Here is a 19,558-nt window from a genome sequence, read left to right on the forward strand (position 1 = left end):
TGGTAGTCGTACGTAGGTCGGTGCCAAGCACTGGTCGTACACTGGATCTCACGCTGCTGGATGGCCCTGGTCGTACCGCTAGTCGTACGTTGGACCGTGATAGGGGTCGTAGCAGCCATTGGACGACACCCCACACCTTCCGCAGGACTTGACGTACGCGACCAGCTTCGTACCTCTGCCAGTACACCCGGATGCCAACGAGAACGTATCACATACCTGAAGAAAAGACAACATTTTCAACTTAGTAAATACAAGGGATAAGGGTGAAAAGCGCTTGCATCTGTAGGTAAGGGTTAAGTCTGTGTTATGAATTTAACCCATTGAACACGATCGTGGTACACCCCATGAGAACGACGGTACGCCCCTGAACACAACGGTACGACCCTTGACAACAACGGCACATCCCTCTGAGTACGACGGTACGACCCATTAGGACGACGATGCAACCCCCCTGAGTACGACGGTATGAGCACGAAGGTACGACCCCCAGCTTGCGTATGCCGGCACGACCTATGGGTATGACGACCTCTGACCCTCACACTTGAGAGCCGGACTACCCTAGCCATGGGTCGTAAAAAAAGTCGTGCGTCGCGAGTTTGAATCCTCGTGTTATGGGGTGAGTTAGATCACTTCTTAACACGCTGGATGAATAACTACTTCACTTTTTTTTTTTCATCGTCCCGTACGAGATTACCGAACGCACAGTCGTCACACGGTGTGGGAGACAGTGTACAAAGACGACGACCACCACCACAATACATCGCTCAGGGCTTCCTCCCTGAGGTGGTCAGTGTGCGCGGCGGAAACGCCACATCTAAGTTCTGTTTGATTAAAGTGAGGCGTATATCACGACATCACAAATCCCGTAATTAAGTTGACGATGTTGGATCTTGTCATCGAGTTGGAGGGTCGGGGGAGGGGGGGAGGAGGGGGGGACGACGACAGCCTCCCTCCTATTGGAGGGTCGGGGGAGGGGGGGGAAGATGGCCTCGACACCCTCCATCCTCCCCCCACACTACAATAGGGGTGGCTGGCTTGTCGGCTCTACATCGGATTATGTAACGGGGAAAGCCGACCCCCCTCCTCCGTCGCTCCAGGGTCTTGTTGTAGATGTAGCGCCGCACTACATAGCCTCCAGTAGCCTCCGACGCTGGGTGAGCGAGGCGCTCGCAGGTGAGCCCGAAGCGCGAGGAGGATGAGGAGAGGAGGAAGAAAATATGAGGGAAAGGAAGAGAAAGAGGAGGAGGAGGAGGAGGAGATGCTTATGACGAAGATGATCGTGATGTTTAAAGATGCCATGGTAGGTCTGTCCTCCTCTACTACCACCGGGTCGCGATACTAATCAAAACAGGCACGAGGGAGGTCTGCCTCAGTCGGGCCGGCACCTGATGATGTGGCACAGGAAGGCCATCGTTACCACAGGCCCCCCCGCGACCCCCTCATACCAGAGGACCATATCACTAGCGGGAGAACGAGTACCAAGAGCTAGAGGGTAGCATCATTTCCAAGACTCCCCCTCTCCTAGAGTCATAGAACAATCAGGGAATGAGGGTCTGTTACTGAGGCACGGCTGTGTGGGGTCGATAGGGAAGTGCCGATGGCCCTGTAGAATAGGCACCATGACAATTGTATATCCGGGGCAACTACAGGGGTAACTTTACCTTGTAAAGAGGGAGCGGGAGGTACGACACGGGAGGTACAAGCGCTGAGGGAAGTATCAGAGGGTAAGGTGTCGGGGGGGTACAACACAGGGATGGGAGGGAGGGAGGATGATGTAGCATTGATGCCGTGAGAGGGATTTTACGCAAGTGGGATGTTTCGTGCGCAATGATGTGGGAAGGAGAGGATAGCGGAAGAGGAATTGAAGTAGAAGGGACGGACGTATCGGTTGGGATACGACAGCACTGGAGTCCAGGGATAGTAGGATAATGTGGGTAGGGCTTATGGCTAGAAAAAGGGAGGGATGGGATAGTCAGAAAGATCCTCTGGGATAGGGAAGCTTGGGGAGTCAGGGTGGAAGAGCATGTTTAGTTGGAAGATTTATGTATTAGTGACAGGGGAAATGGGGATGCCAGCCAGGCTTGCTACATGATACGCTGGGGAGAAAAGGTAAAGTAAAGGTGATGTACTGCCAGTGTGGTCAGGTGGTGGTGATTGATTCGAGGGAGTGAAGTGAAGAGTGTGTGTGTGTGTGTGTGTGTGTGTGTGTGTGTGTGTGTGTGTGTGTGTGTGTGTGTGTGTGTGCGCGCGCGCGCGTGCGTGCAGAGAAAGAAGGAGAGAGAGAGAAGGGTAGAGACACCTGCCTACCTACGAGTACTTACCCTCCTACTCGTATTACTTACTACCTACTTATGTTACCTACCTACCTACCTACCTACGTACAGTACCTACCTTCTTCAATTACCTGTATACCTACGAGTGCCTCCGACGATAGAAACGCAGAGTCGGATGGACTGCAGAACAGATGGATAGACAGACAGACAGATAAGCAGACGGAGCTACAGAGATAAAAGAGATACTGGTAAACGAACACAACCTAAGACGCAGAAACAGTTTGATGAATCCTTGTAACAAAGAAAAGGAGAGATGATAATACTCCCAATAACGAACGGAAGAAAAAAATAAGAAAGAGGAGAGTCTGGTTTAATCACAGCGATGAACAATGAAACTAGAAAAAAAAATATATAGGGTAGGGGCGAAGCAAGTCATTGGACCTCCGGACACCCTCTCCCTCACCTTCCCCCCCGCTTCCCCCCCCCCCCCCAACGTAAATATCACCAAAAATACATTAATCCATTTCACTCAATTTCAGGATCAGAGGATAAAAGACCAGTATTTGTAGTGCCAGCAGGGAAGAGAGGCGGGAGGAGGAGGAGCAGGAGGGGGGACTTGCGATGGAGCCTAGGGCATCAGTGTGGAGAAGGGAGTGGGGGAGGGAAGGAGGGATGCTGGGGGAGAGAGAGAGAGAGAGAGAGAGAGAGAGAGAGAGAGAGAGAGAGAGAGAGAGAGAGAGAGAGAGAGAGAGGCATTAGCCTGGGCTGGGGATTGGGGGGAGGGGGATAGCAACGCCAGGGAGGTAAACACGATTAGCGGGTGTGTGTCTGAGGTCGGTGGAGCGAGGGGGGGTGGGTTAGGGAGAGAGGGGGAGACCCCTAGGAGGAGGAGGAGGAGGAGGAGAAATGGAGAAGGATGATGAAGAGGAGTGATGCAGAGGTGGGAAGAGGAGGAGAAAGAGGAGGGTAAGGGGAAGAGATGTAGAAGGATGAATGGAGAGAGAGGACGTAAAACAGGGAGGAGGAAGAAAGATAGAGGAGGAGGAGGATGGAGAAGAGAGAGAGAGAGAGAGAGAGAGAGAGAGAGAGAGAGAGAGAGAGAGAGAGAGAGAGAGAGAGAGAGAGAGAGAGAATAGATTAGAGCCAATACGTAATATACATGTGTATGGATGATGGAGGGTTAAGAGTACTTGCACAGATAGGCGCGAGGAGGAGGAGGAAGGGGGATGATTTGGATCACTTGGGTTAGAAAATTAACGCAGTGTAGCCTTTGATGTCCCGGATATTGATTCGAATATTTCGGTGATTGCCTCAGGCCTCTCCATGGGGAGGGAGGGAGGGGGGAATGGGGTAGAACCCATCCCCCCTCCCCCATATTACCAACCATCACCCCTACAGCTCTGACTCTCTCTCTCTCTCTCTCTCTCTCTCTCTCTCTCTCTCTCTCTCTCTCTCTCTCTCAGTGAAAGTGCTAAAAATCTTAGACCATATACTTATTGATATACCAACACATACACAATGATAAAGAGAAGGAGAGAGAGAGAGAGAGAGAGAGAGAGAGAGAGAGAGAGAGAGAGAGAGAGAGAGAGAGAGAGAGAGAGAGAAAGGAGGAGTAGGGGGCAGGGAGGGAGAATAATAATTTACTGATACAGCTACGGGGCATTTAAACGCCCATCGCCGTTTTCATCACATGGTAAGGCTGCATGTATAGCTAATAATATGCTTCACCCTGTTAATATATGCGGGGAAATCATTTTTTAATGGAAACATCGTTAGAGGGATTAAATCAAGCAATTAATCATGCCATCCGTTTTTTATACAATAATTATAATAAAAAAAAAATTCCCCAGATAATCCATTGGAGTTGCTAGTTTTGGCACGATGTGTCACACACACACACACACACACACACACACACACACACACACACACACACACACACACACACACACATATTTGTTGACAATGTTAGTATAAAGTTAATTCATTACCACCATTTCATTACCACCATGACCCCGGTGTTGTGTTAGGGTTGGCAATGATATTTAACATTGGCTTCTGATGGGATAAACCTGAGTGAATTTTAACCCTGCCAACATTAGTTAACATGACCACCAGCACCACTACCACCACCACTACTGCTGCCACCACTTCCATTACCACTACTGCCACCACTACCACCACCACTACTAACAACACTTCCACCACCACTACGACCACAACCACTACCAACACCACTATCTACACCACTACCACCACCACAACCAACACCACTAACACCACCACTACTGCCACCACTACCCACCACTACCACCACCACCACTATCAACACCACTACCACCACTGGGCATGTGAAACAAACTGTTACCATTCGAGTGAATGTGATATTCGTTACCTGGTTTGACTTGCAGAATTTCAATCCTTTCGCAATATTTTTTCAATATAGCTTTTTATTGGTCTCCTGCAACTATTATTTGCCCGTGATGGGAATGGTGACACGTGATGGGAATGGTGACACGTGATGGGAATGGTGACACGTGATAGGAATGGTGACACATGATGGGAATGGTGACACGTGATGGGAATGGTGACACGTGATGGGAATGGTGACACGTGATAGGAATGGTGACACATGATGGGAATGGTGACACGTGATGGGAAATGGTGACACGTGATAGGAATGGTGACACATGATGGAAATGGTGACACGTGATGGGAAATGGTGACACGTGATAGGAGTGGTGACTCAAAATGGGAATGGTAACTCGTTGTGGGAATGGTTACTCGTGGTGGAAATTATTACTCCTGATATGTTTGGCAATTCCTGGTAGGAATGGTAACCTTAGATGGGAATGGTAACTCAGAAGAGGGGAATGGTAACACTTCAGTGTGACAGTATGTGATTATATGTCACACACAACATCACCTACTGATCTCTTTTCTCCCTAGTATGACCTCTTCATCCAGCACCCCATGATCAATCGACTACGTGAAGTTAACGGGGAAATGAAACACGATAAGTTCCCAAGTGCACTTTCGTATAGTAATCACATCATCCAATATATATAATAATATAATATAATACAATATATATATATATATATATATATATATATATATATATATATATATATATATATATATACTTCCCACGTATTCCCTGCGTGTCGTAGAAGGCGACTAAAAGGGAAGGGAGCGGGGGGCTGGAAATCCTCCCCTCTCGTTTTTTTTTTTTTTTTTTTTTTTTTTTTCAAAAGAAGGAACAGAGAAGGGGGCCAGGTGAGGATATTCCCTCAAAGGCCCAGTCCTCTGTTCTTAGCGCTCCCTCGCTAATGCGGGAAATGGCGAATAGTATGAAAAAAAAAAAAAAAAAATATATATATATATATATATATATATATATATATATATATATATATATATATATATATATATATATAAACGCGTTATTTAGCTCAAACGTGAAATACTTTTGTTTATAAGGTCTGACCTTTTATTGTGTTCTCTGGCAGGGACCGACCATGTGGACATTTCTCTCTTCATTACACTGGGATCACCGCCTCTCTTGCCCATAATGAACCAAACGTTGTTGGCATTTTCTTCCTCAGCCGCAGCTCTTGACTCTGATGGTTTTTCTCTCTTTTAGTCATCATTTCTACCTGGTTCGTTCTTTTAGTTATTACACGTCTCTTCGTTCTTTTTAAGTTGCTGGTTCTTTTTTGCTTCGTTCTTTCAGATCTTGCGCTTCAAGATGCTTCGTCGGTATATTTCGTACTTTTAGTTATAACTGTCTCTGCTTTTGTTCTTTTAGTTATTACTTCTATGTCGTTCTTTACGTTATTACTTCTGTGTCGTTCTTTTCGTTATTACTTCTCTCTACGTCGCTCTTTTCGTTATTACTTCAATACGCATTGTTCAACTTGTTTACAATTGAAATCGACTTCTCAAAGTTTCTCCATTATAGTTGTCCGTAGCCCCCCTTCCCCCCCTCCTATTTCCTGTGTCATATTATATCGGATTCTCTCTCTCTCTCTCTCTCTCTCTCTCTCTCTCTCTCTCTCTCTCTCTCTCTCTCTCTCTCTCTCCCTTTCCTCCCCCTCAATTATTCCTGGAATTAAACCATCATCAGGTTTATATACAAATCTCATTAATGTAAGTGTACTGTCCCGTTAGGTCAGGTACCCCTCTCTCTCTCTCTCTCTCTCTCTCTCTCTCTCTCTCTCTCTCTCTCTCTCACACACATCACGTCTCTCCTTTCCTTTCCCTCTCCCTTTTCCCCTCGATCCCCCCCCCCTCTCTCTCTCTCTCTCTCTCTCTCTCTCTCTCTCTCTCTCTCTCTCTCTCTCTCTCTCTCTCTCCACTGTCGTGATTAACTGCCTGAGGCCAGCCAGCGACACAGCCCTCTATAGTGAGGGGCAAAAAGAGCGGAAAAATTACCAATGGAAGTCAATTTCTTTGTGTTGTGAGGGGAAAAAAACGTGGAGCAGAAGACGCCTGAGGGGTTGGTTGCTGGAGGAGGAGGAAGGAGGGACGGGGGAGAGGGAGATGGAGAGGGGGGAGGGGGTAAAGCCAGCTACGTCTTTGGATGGGAAGGTATTGGGAGGAAGTGGATGGAAAAGAAGGACAGGTGGTGAAGGGGAAGGAGATGGGACAGGAAGGAAGGGAGGTAAGTGGTCATTGCATCCCTCTCACTGTCCTATCCCTTTGGCACAACGTTATATCCACTCATGCCCTGGATGGGGACTTCCATGATCACGCCCTGGATGGGGACTTCCATCTTACCATCGATGGGGACTTCCATCATCACACTCTGGATGGGGACTTCGTCCATCTCATGTTCCTTGCTCTCTCTGGCTCTCTTGGGTATTCCATTCCTTTGGGTCCTGTAGTTCAGCAGTACTAGTTTCCCCGATTAGTTTTCTCTAGTCCCCTAGTTCTAGTATCCTTGTATTCGCCTCTAATCCCCTAGTTCTAGAATCCTTGTATTCGCCTCTAGTCCTCTAGTTCTAGTTTCCTTGTAGGTGCCACTAGTTCCTTATGTTTAGTTTCCTTTGTTTTCATATTCACATGGGTTACCAAGCCCCCCCCCCACACTCACCTAACTCTTCTCATTCACCACTTACCCATCTTGACTGTTAATTCTCCTGGCCCTGACACTCACCAAACTCATCTGGTTCTCTGAGGTCTCCCAGTCTCCTGGTTCCCCTTCTCCTGGTTCCACAGTCTCCTAGTTCCCCATCTCCTGGTTCCCCATCCTTGCATTCACCCATCTCTCTCTCGTGGCCTCACCATTTCTAACACTGACCTCGTTTCCTCGTGATCTCCATAGTCCTCACCCTCACCTAAGTTTCCATAAAGTCCTGATGCCCCCTCCAGTCAACCATGGTCTATTAGGCATCTCATTTATACCAGTTCTCCGTAAATGTCTGCTGGAATGTTTCTTCACTTCTCCCCATCATCTAATTTCTGTAAATCTCGTGAGTCGTAAACAAATGATATAGCTTTCCCAATCTTCCTAGATACCAAAGTACAAGTTTTTTCGTAATTGTTCTATACTCAGTATATCAGTTGTTTTTTTTGGATCTTTTATTAAGCTCGGTCGTACCGAGGGCTTAATTCTGTTCACAGCCACTTAATTTGCCCCAAAAAAGATCCACCGATTATCCCTGTATCTTTATTTCACGTTCCTCCCAGGAGTTAACAGCTTCCTAAGGTCATGAACAAGGTCATAAACTCACTAACCTCCTTGTTCTCCCACCTTTCTACGCCAAACAAAAAAAACGAAACCTCTTAGCACCAATCACACTGTGGAAGGCCATTAGCCTGATAACAATCCCCCATAAAAAATAAAAACACCAAATTTTGAAATAAACGCAGTTTTTTTTATACTCTGAATCACTTGTCATCACGTATGCCTATTCAGAGCGGTAGGAATAGAGGTGGATAGTAGACGCTGGTCCTGAGGGATACCGTGACACACGTCTCCAGGAGATCGTATCCTGCACCTCATCGCAAGAGACGGGGCGTCTGGTGTTTCGCCATTGCTCCTTGTCTCTTTCTTTTATGTTATTTTCTATATTCGCAAGCCTGTGTGTGTGTGTGTGTGTGTGTGTGTGTGTGTGTGGGCGCTCCTACATACTCCCTCCTCTCTCTCTCTCTCTCTCTCTCTCTCTCTCTCTCTCTCTCTCTCTCTCTCTCTCTCTCCTCCTTCAGTATCCCGGAAGCCAGTGAACCGATAGAACCCTATGTGACCACCCCCCACTCCACTCCACTTCCCCAGCATCCCTTCGCCTCCCCCTCCACCCTCCACTGCTACTCCTGCTCCTCCTCCTCCTCCTCCTTCCCGGAGCTCAAACAAAGAACGTTGACCACGACGCACTGGCCACTGGAGAAAGAGAGCAAACCATATCCTCTCAAACGACTTAAAACGAAATTACTCGGGGTAAATCTAGCGTGTACAGTTTTGCGAAATATCCGGCTCCTCGCCGTCGCTTTAGTGTAAAACTCATGTCCTTAAACCCTTTAAGCTTCCCCCGACGCACCGTTGGTTCTTTTGATTACACATGACAGCTAGAGAATGGATGCGAGCGGATGTGGCCATTCTTCGTCTGTTCCTGGCGCTATCTCGCTTACGGCAATCAAGTATATATATATATATATAAAAATATAATGACTGCTGTTAGTACTACTACTACTACTTCTGATGATGATGATATTGATAATAATAATAACCCATAATCACCTACTTAAGATTACTTTACACGTTTGCTGAAGACCTTTTAACGATGTTACAGCGAAGTCATTAGCGAGTGTGACTTTAAAAAAAAACTACAAAAGTGGTGCAGTCTTTATCATCGTATTTAAGGTCAAAATGACTCCCATATCGACCTTACTGCGGTGTTCTGGCCTCATGCGGTTATGCCCTACAAGCTGGTGAGATGAGAACCGTGACCTTGTTTCCTTATTGGTGCTGATGGGACATTCCCTGTGTGTGTGTGTGTGTGTGTGTGTGTGTGTGTGTGTATTTCACACAACCTCCGTCACTGTGTGTTTATCTCTCATGCTGTTTTCAGTGGCCCAAGTTTGTATGATTATTAGATTTCGTATTACTTAAATACTTTCCAGTCTACCTCTATCTCTCTGTCTCCCTGTCTCTAATTCTTTTCTCCCTTTCTGCCTCCTTCTATACATTTTTCTTCTTTATCTTTCCCCTTTTGTTCACCGTAAATCCTTCAGTCCTATTCCATTCCATCCTTCCCATCTCCTTCATTCTTTACCTTCCTACCTCCTGTATTCCTTACCTTACCTTCTCCATCCATCCAACCCTCCTTCACCTCTTTTCCCCGTCCCTCCCAATCTCCTCCTCTCCCAACCCTCGCCTCTTCCTCCTCCTCCTCCTCTTCTTCTTTCCATCCCTCCTTTTCACTCTCCCCCCCACACCCGCCTGTCCCCCCTCCTATCCTCTCCACTAACCCCCCTGCTATCCCCGGGTCCTCGGAGCGGGGAAAAGCTACTAACTCGCTCTAAACTTGTGTGTTGCGGGGGTCCCCCTATGGGAAGCCGACATTCGCACACACAAATTGTACGAAGACCCGGTAACATGACTCCCGCATCAACCACGCCCATTTCTTGATTCGTAGGGACAGAATTTGGAAGTAGGGAGGTGGGGAGGGGCGGTGGAGGCTCTCCACGGGGCCAGGAGAGGGAGTAGGAGGGATGCTGGGCCGTAGGGAGGAAAAGAGAGAGAGAGGGAGTGAGAAAGAGATGTAGGGATTCTCTCTCTATTGGTGGCAGAGAGAGAGTGAGGCTCTCTCTCTCTCTCTCTCTCTCTCTCTCTCTCTCTCTCTCTCTCTCTCTCTCTCTCTCTCTCTACCTCTCTCTCTCGAGGTGGCAAAGGGAGTAGGGGTGCGTGTCTGTGTCTCTCTTCAGATGGCAAAAGAAGTAAGTCTCTGTGCCTCTCTGGAGGTCGTAAAAAAAAAAGAGTAAGGAGTAGTTCTTTTTCTACCTCCCTCGAGATGGCAAAAGTAGGTAAGTAGGGAGTTGCTGTGAACGTCTTTCGTACAAACTGGGAAAAATCAGTGTTTTTTCCTTGCTAGATAAGGAAATAGGCCGTGTGTGTGTGTGTGTGTGTGTGTGTGTGTGTGTGTGTGTGTGTGTGTGTGTGTGTGTGTGTGTGTGTTGTGTGTGCGTGCGTGTGTGTGTTTGGTATATAAAAGTGGGTAAGACATGAATTATCCAAATTACGACCTTGCTTCTTAAAAAAAAAAAAAATCAAATTACTTTGAGAATTTCCTTATTGGTGACCTAAATCATCCCTTAGAATGTTAAGAAAAAAAAAGACGTTTATCTCTTATTTTCCAATTTTAAGGCAAAAGAATTTTGGCCTATCTGTGCCCCCTTCCTTAAAAAAAAAAAAGGCTTTTGCTCTCTTTTTTTTTTATATAGTTTTCGTTTTGTTTAAAAGGCCATCATAGGCGCTTTTCCTGATGCTCAATAAAGTCTGAAGAGTAAAGTCTAAAAGTATTATTTCCCTTAATCACTCGTATTAAAAGAGACATTAATTAGGACATGTTACCACGTGTTAATTAGCACATGTTACCACGTGTTAATTACTTCCTTAAGTTAGTCGCAATTATTCATCCCAACAACATTTTCCTTTTTCTTTGAGAAAACTGGAAATGTGTTTTAAGAAAGACGGTAATAAAACCCTCAATTACCTTTTTTTCAAATTAAGAATAACCGAAAAACTGAAATATTAGCTTTATTTATTGCTTTTGTGGTAGACTTTATGTGAATTTAATTCACCTTTCGTAAGTTTTGGGTTTTAAAAGTGTTAATTCAATTTAGTTAATCGCGTTAACAGCTCTTGAATCAATTAGGACCGGTAATTACACATGTTGATTACTTGCTTAATTACTCGCAGCCATTTGATTTTGGCATCAGGTACGTAAGAAACTGCGTTAAGAATAAAAGTCATTAATTCTCATAATCCCGTTTTTTAGCATTTTCTTCCCTCCAAAAAGGACCTAAAGAAACACATGTAAAGGTGCATGTTATCTACTTTGTGATACATAAAAGAGCTAAAGCTGTATGTTAACATTTGTATACTAAAAAGCCTTTGGAAAATTCCCTAAGTTAATTAGAGCACGACGGTACGATCCTTGAGCACGACGGTACGATCCTTGAGCACGACGGTACGATCCTTGAGCACGACGGTACGATCCTTGAGCACGACGATACGACCCTTGAGCACGACGGTACGACCCTTGAGCACGACGGTACGACCCTTGAGCACGACGATACGACCTTTGAGCACGATGGTACGACCTTTAAGCACGACGGTACGATCCCTAAGCACGACGGTACGACCCTTGAGCACGACGGTACGACCCTTGAGTACTACGGTTCGATCCTCGAGCACAGGTGTACAGTCCAAGTCTACAAATGACACGACCCTTCAGTACGACGGCACGAGCTTTGAGCACGACGTTACCAGCCTCAAACACGGAAGGTTCAACCTTGTAGTACCACCTCTTGAGCATAAATATGCTGTATAACTACAGTATACCCTTTACATTCATATACCTATATCTCAATATACTCTTATAATGTATTGCGACACCACGTTACATTATGAAATCCACCTAACACATCCCAGGTCCCTTAGTATTACCCTGTAATAGACAAGAGTGGAACGACTGGAACACCTCAGTGTGCACAGTGCCACACTGGACGCCAGAGGACGCTTGCATGATTCAGTAAAACCGCAGGACCTTCGTACACACACACACACACACACACACACACACACACACACACACACACACACACACAGGCAGTAGCATGCATGCTTAAATGTGGGTGTATAATATTACCTCAGGTTATCCCGTCGTATACCTGGTGGGGAGGGAGAGGAAGAAGGAGGGGTCGGGGTCGGTCTGCAGTTCATCCTCTCTCTCTCTCTCTCTCTCTCTCTCTCTCTCTCTCTCTCTCTCTCTCTCTCTCTCTCTCTCTCTCACACACACACACACACACACACACACACACACACACACACACACGACAGCGTTTTGTCGTAATTCATATCCATCACGTTCGATGCGTGTGTATAGAAGCGGAGGCGATTACGACCCTTTGGCGGAGGCTTGATAAGGGTGATACTCCCCCAGTCTCTCCAGGGGCCCTAAAGAGATCATGTTTAAGGCATTTTAGACTTTGACTTTACACGCTATTGAGATTAAAGTCCTCTTCCTTCCTCCCCATCCCCCCTTTTTTTTTATTCCCCTTAGCGAAGCTTCGAAAAGTTTAAAGTATTTTTCTAGTTCAAAGTTTGAGGAAAGCTTACACTTGGTATTTATGATGCAGGATGAAATGTGAAATATGAGTGCAGAAGTTGGACGCCAGTTGTGTACTAGATACGTTACGAGTATCGAGTCATTTTGTATGTAATCGAGTATTAATTATATGTAGGTATATATATATATATATATATATATATATATATATATATATATATATATATATATATATATATATATATATACGTATATAATTATTCTCTCTCTCTTGGATCTTACGTCTATTTGGTTTGTATCTGTGTAACACACACACACTCTCTCTCTCTCTCTCTCTCTCTCTCTCTCTCTCTCTCTCTCTCTCTCTCTCTCTCTCTCTCGCCTACGGAAAGAAAGACTCATTAATTACACACAAATGATCCTCTCCTCTCACATGCACTCATTTTTGCATCCAGTCTCGCATTTCCCCCCAACAACACCATTTGTAAAACATTAATAACAAAGCCCCTCCACCCTCCCCCCACCGGACAGGCGCAGACACAGCCTCCGTAGCCGGAGGAAAGAACAAAGCTAAAAATTAACCATATATGTATGTATTTTTTTTTTTCATACATATTCGTCATTTCCCGCATGAGCGAGGTAGCGTCAAGAACAGAGGACAGAGATCCTTTGAGAGGAACAAATCGTCATTTGGCTCCCTTCTCTGTTCCTTGTTTTGGAGAAGCAAAACAGGAGGGGAGGATTCCCGACCCCCACCCGCTCTCACCGCTTTTAGTCTTTTCTCTGTTCCTTCTTTTGGTCACAATATACATCCATCACCAGGCTGTTCATTCCCTATTCTACTGATGATGAGTTCTTTTTTCTCTCTGCGTTTCAAGCGTACGAGATCCATCAACCTCCCTCTCCCCACGCCAGCGAGGAAAAGGATTAGATTCAATATCTTAGAAGAAAAAAGAAAGAGGTTTGACGTCATCACAAGGTTCGTCTCCTTTAAGGAATAGGATTCGATGGGAGAGAGATGTTACGATCTGTCTTTAAAAGCCCTGAGACCTCCTTCACTCCTCCTCCTCCTCCTCCAACCCCTGCTCCCTAACCTCCCTCGAATTAGATGTGATGAAGGGACAAGTTGTTGTCGTTGTTGTTGTTGTTGCGTTAAAGCGAATCCTAATTACATGAACGAAGATTCTCAGATAAGATCAGTTTATTCTTTTTTTTTTATGTTGGTTTAAGAGATTAGTTACGAAGTCCCACGTAACGAAGTTCGATAATTACATTGGTAGGAGCGATTCGGTCGCCAGGGTCGAAACATGGCATGATAGGGTAGGGCTTCAGATGGGCTGTTCCGTTCAAAAAGGATGATAAAAAAAAAAAAAAAAAAAAAAAAACGCTTCGGTGGAAAAAAAAAAAAAGTTTAGAGTTTTAGAAATTTGTTTCAGACTCTGATTTCGTTATTTATCTCCCCTGCTTTTAGGGGTTCCATATACGCTTTGGGGTACCGGGATTCAAAGAGTGTTTCGAGAAACGCTTCTAGACGCCGACCGAAACTGATACTGATGGTTTTTGAGGCTAAGTTCGAAACATGTGTTCAAACACGATTCGAAAAACAGAAGACATATAACATATATTGTTGTCTTAGCAAGACAAGGGTTCGAGAAACACCCTAGCTCCATCTTTGAGGAAAATAAGGAGTTAATGTTTAACGCAAGGTTTGAAAACTGACTTTAAAAACCCGAATTTAGGCACGCTTAAGGATAACAATCTGAGACAATTCGAAACATTGCTCGAAACGTAGTTCGGGACGGTTGAAAGTCTCTCTCTCTCTCTCTCTCTCTCTCTCTCTCTCTCTCTCTCTCTCTCTCTCTCTCTCTACTCAGGGCCGGGCGGAGCGCAGCAACATGGGTCCCCAGAGCCCTGTGCCGCTGCTGATAAAAAAACAGGGAATTTGAATGTTCAGGCGACGCCTCCAACTTCTGGAGGGAGAGAGAGAGAGAAGCGAGCGGCGGGGACTTGGGGAGCTGCAGAGTGGGGGGGGGGGAGCTGGAAGACTAGGGGAGACCCACATGGAAGGAGATAGAAAGGAACAGGAGATAACGAGAGGAGAGGGAGAATGATGGGGTGTAAGAGAGGATGATAACAAGAGAGAGAGAGAGAGAGAGAGAGAGAGAGAGAGAGAGAGAGAGAGAGAGAGAGAGAGAGAGAGAGAGAGAGTATGAAGGATGACGTAAATGGTAAACGATCCTGGAAGGGAAAAGTCATGTACCTGAAGAAGGACGAGAAAATATGAAATAAAGAATAAAAATTGCAGGAGAAATTGAACAACAAATAAAACTTTTGAGAAGCTATTAAGATAAAACGATTCGAAAAGAGACCAGAAACTATATATATATATATATATATATATATATATATATATATATATATATATATATATGTGTGTGTGTGTGTGTGTGTGTGTGTGTGTGTGTGTGTGTCATTATTATAAAGGCAACAATATCCCATTCATTTTCTATTGATTCTATTACCATACGTACCATTACCAGGCATTTTATTCCAGTTTTAAATGACACACTTTATAAACAACGTGGGGCATATTTCCCTTCATGCTGCAGCTCCCCGACTCTCATTTCCAGATTTCTGTGACCTTAGAACACTTTACTTACATCAGTGTCACCGAAATTCATAGGTATCTCACGAAGAGAAAAAAAATAATGTCACTGTAAAAGCTTCGCATCTGGAAAAGGCTTTATTTCCCAGTTCCTCTCCGTCTGACTGAAATGGTAGAAAGTCTTTTTAATACCATATTCAAGCACAGGCTTTGTTTTCTGCGTTCATAAGTCCAGTTCTCTTCTGGGGTATTCTTCATGTTCTGGAGCACGCTTGCTGCTCTAATATGCATCTCGTCTTTGCTCCAAAGTTTCTATTATTAAGATTTCTCGTCAAGCCAGAGAGTGATTTTTTTTCCTTTGGTCTGTCCTCCTGATGTATCATGATCACATTTAGGCCTTTCATATCAACATATGAAATCAACTCAAGTCTTGGACCTTGATACGTGTTTGAATCGACGTCACAGAACACTGTAGACCCCTTTATTTTTGTTCAAATGTTGCTTAGCTTTTCCGTACATTTTTTTTTCTGTGTGTGTGTGAGCATGTTGACCTAAGGGAGCCTGAGGACCAGAGTGAATACAAATGACCTGATGCGACAGACGACCCTTCAAAGCCCTCTGCCGGCCCTCAAACTTGGGTTGGAATGGCCGTCACACACTGTCACGTCTGAGTGGCCTTAACTTTGTAGGTCCAGACCCGATGCAGTACCTGTCTGAAGGGGCAGTAGCCACACCAGAAACCTCAGCTACACCATTCTCTGCTTCTTCTTTTTTTTTTTTCTACTCCACTACAAAACAAAAAGAGTTTCGTCTGTGGCACACAGATCGGTCGCTGGAATTTCCTTCATTTTTCGGACAGCCAACAACTCGAGGAAGACCCCCCCCCCGCCCTACTAGTCCTTCTCCTCCCCGTCTCACGAAACTCGCCAGAAGACCTTGTTAAGTCGGCCCACGTCCAGCAAGCAACTATTTAAGAAGCCAAAAGCCTCACTCGCAGCTCAGGCAACTCGTGAGTGCCATTGCCAAGAGACTAAGGCTTGTCTGCCGGGAAGATTGTGAAGTGTGCAGTAAAATGCTCAGGATTGCTCCCAGTCCAGCACACGTCAAAGGACTCTCCAGGACTCGTCAGGACTCTGTCCATGTCACAGGACTCTCAGGGACTGTTCAGAGTCCAGCGTATGTCACACGACTCGTCAGGACTCGTCAGGACTCTGTCCATGTTACAGGACTCTCAGGGACTGTTCAGAGTCCAGCATATGTCACACGACTCTACAGGACTCGTCAGGACTCTGCTCATGTCACAGGACTCTCAGGGACTGTCTAGACTAATGCATACCTCACAGGACTCTCAGGGACTGCTCAGAGTAATACATACGTCACAGGCCTCGTCAAGACCCTACACAAGTCAAAGGACTTTCCAGGACTCGTCAAGACCCTACACAGGCCACAGGACTCCCCCAGAACTCGTAAAAGTCCTACACACGCCACAAGATTCGCCCGGCACGCGCAAGAAACTGAGTGTGTGTCGTCCAGCATTAGGACCGAAAGGTCACTGTCTCTAACGTTGTCTTCATGGTTGTCAGCAGTCATTTTGATAGGCTTTGAACGGCTTCCAATAGATAATGCTCTCTGAACACTTTACACTCAAAGAACATCTCTCAATGTTCTCTATGTCACTCTTTATAATCTGAGTACAGAGTTCGATAGTCTGAAAACAGAGTTCGATAATCTGTCTGCAACTCTTCGTACTCATTGCAACATTTGATACTCTTTATCCATCTCTCTTTATATTCTTTGTACAGATCCTTATACTCGCTGTACAAGTCTGTATATATCCTTCATAGAACACTTTGTACTCTGTTCAGAAGTCAAGTCTTTATGCAGCTCTGTATGCCTTCTACACCTCTTTATATCCTTTACACAACTCTTTACACCCTTTGTACAACTTCATACCCTTTATAGAACACTTTATATATATATATATACCCCTAATACAACACTGTATCTTTTATACAACACTTTATACTCTTTATGCAACACTATATATTCATTGTCCAACTCTTTATAACCTTTGCACAACTCTCTTTACCCTTGACACAACTCTTTATACCCATTACACAACTCTGTACACCCTCTGTATAACTCTTTTACACCCTTTACACAATATTTTTATGCAAATTACATTTGTTGAATCCTTGGGGAAATGTAGAGTGCGTTCCCAGCGCTCGGTCACAGACGAAAGAGAGAGAGAGAGAGAGAGAGAGAGAGAGAGAGAGAGAGAGAGAGAGAGAGAGAGAGAGAACTCAGTTCGGTGGTCCTTGCTGTCTGGCCATCAACCATGATCGTCTTGTCATGGCAATGGGACTTGGGTGTTTGTCTTGGTCCTGATATGTTTGCCAGCGTGTGTTTGTACGTGCATTGCACAGCACACACGAGGAGAGAGAGAGAGAGAGAGAGAGAGAGAGAGAGAGAGAGAGAGAGAGAGAGAGAGAGAGATGCTCACTGAAGCCATGAGTGTAGAGGGGCCTTAATGATTAATGAGGCGCTAATTTGCCATCATCCCATATTCCGTCTGTGTTCGTGTGTATCACGTTTGCAGTCTAGCTCTCAAATCGTGGGTTATTCCTTCCCTCTTTTCTCTCTCATCCTCAGATTGTAAAATAATGTTACATAACACTTTTTTTTTATCGACGTCATATGTATATATAATTTCCTGTAGTGGGGCAAGACGTCGATGACTCGAATCGTATGTCACTGAGAGAGTGGAGGGAAACAGATACCAACAAATGGTTCTTCTCTCTCTCTCTCTCTCTCTCTCTCTCTCTCTCTCTCTCTCCCCTCAAAATCAAAGGTCAGGGGTCGTTGATGGTAAAGCGTGGCTGCCTTCCTCGAAGTCAGAAGGAGATGCATAGGATAACAGACTTAATATACACATCTTCTCCGTACAGACTCTCTCTCTCTCTCTCTCTCTCTCTCTCTCTCTCTCTCTCTCTCTCTCTCTCTCTCTCTCTCTCATCACCTCATATCACCCGTAGACTCTTAAAGGGTAGAGTTGCAATCTGAAGTCAGTTTGGGAAATTTTAGTGTATAGAAGAAAAAATTCTTTTTGTAAGATTTTGATTTTTTTTGGAACGTGAGCACTGTAAGAGACAGAAAGTGAATTTGGAAAAGAAGCTGAGATAGAAAGAAAAAAAAAACATAAAGAATGACGGAGCCGTTTTCCCGTGAATGAAAAGAAAGTACGATGATGCATGTGTATGTAATGATAAAAAAGATGATGAATTTTCCAATATTCTGCGTGGAATATCACACCCCGTCACCATAACAGACGGAAATGTTATAGTCACAAAGTCTTTCATAACAGATTTTGGTAATCTTAAAAAAAAAGAAAAGAAATAGGACGAGGGGAACTGAAAGATCCAGGGCAATAGAAACATAATTGACATTAAGTCTCTGTCTTTGTCGTCTGTTTCTGTCTGTTTTCTCGTCTTCTGTCTCCTCGAGTACTTGGGCAGTGATCTCTCTCTATATATATCTATCTCGTCTTCGTGTCCATTTACCGTCTCTCCCTGCTGTCTCCTTACGAACTCGAGCACGTAACTGAATTAGTTCATTCTAACTACTTTAAGAACAAAATGTGTGGCAGGTTCAACAGCCAGGAGTACATGTCTCCAGCTGGACGCTCCCAACACAGCCGACTACAGGTGTAAATAGCCCAAAATAGGAGGGAAAGTAACCATAGATGCGCCCGACCGTGTGAGGGAAGAAGGAAAATGATGACAGATACTTTGGAGGTGCCTGAATGCAGAGGAGAAACAGAAGACTGGAAACAACAGACAGTTGTATGTGTAGAGAATTGTGTACAGAACAGATTGTGTACACGGGTCAGTGTAGATATGGTCCTGTGTGTGTGTGTGTGTGAGTATGCACAGCTGGTTGTTCACACTGCTGACAGTGACCACAGCTGTGTGCATAGCTGACCTGACGACGCATCTGAATGTGGACACCTCGGCTGGTGGCTCCGGTCCCAGCGTCCCAGGTCCATCTGAGCACCTCCCTTTGATCAGTGGCCGAGGCCTAGTGTCTTTCCCCTCCCCTCCTCCCTCACTCTCCCTTCCTCTCCTCCCTTGCAGCCCAGCTCCTCTCCTCCATCCCCCTTGGGCGGCTCCAATACCACCTATGTTTAGAAATGAGCAGTTTTCTTTCCTGTTTTTTTTTTTCTTTTTCCGGCTGCCTTTGAGGCGTCGGGTTTGGGAGTCTTGTCATCTCGTTTCTTTTACTTGATTACCAGAGGATGCTGGGAGTTGCTGAATTGGGGGAGGGAAGGAGTGAAGGAGGGAGGGTGGTAGGAAAAGAGGCAGATGGAGATGGATGTAGGGCGGGGG

General features: G+C 45.3%; 1 protein-coding gene and 1 long non-coding RNA gene across 3 annotated transcripts in view; one reads left to right on the forward strand and one right to left on the reverse strand.

Annotated features, from left to right (window-relative positions):
- The window catches only part of LOC139760601 (uncharacterized), a 165,899-nt gene that overhangs the window by 135,477 nt on the left and 10,864 nt on the right, over window positions 1–19,558 (forward strand). The gene's annotated exons all lie outside the window — the stretch shown is intronic.
- Window positions 1–19,558, reverse strand: part of LOC139760603 (uncharacterized) — a 122,415-nt gene that overhangs the window by 4,421 nt on the left and 98,436 nt on the right. For both annotated transcript variants that reach the window (XR_011715371.1, XR_011715370.1), the window contains exon 3: window positions 1–216. This exon is cut by the window's left edge and continues 89 nt beyond it. This is a non-coding gene — a long non-coding RNA (uncharacterized lncRNA). The remainder of the gene's footprint in view (window positions 217–19,558) is intronic.

The sequence above is a fragment of the Panulirus ornatus genome, chromosome 37, assembly GCF_036320965.1.
Source record: "Panulirus ornatus isolate Po-2019 chromosome 37, ASM3632096v1, whole genome shotgun sequence".
NCBI classification, from domain to species: Eukaryota; Metazoa; Arthropoda; class Malacostraca; order Decapoda; family Palinuridae; genus Panulirus; species Panulirus ornatus.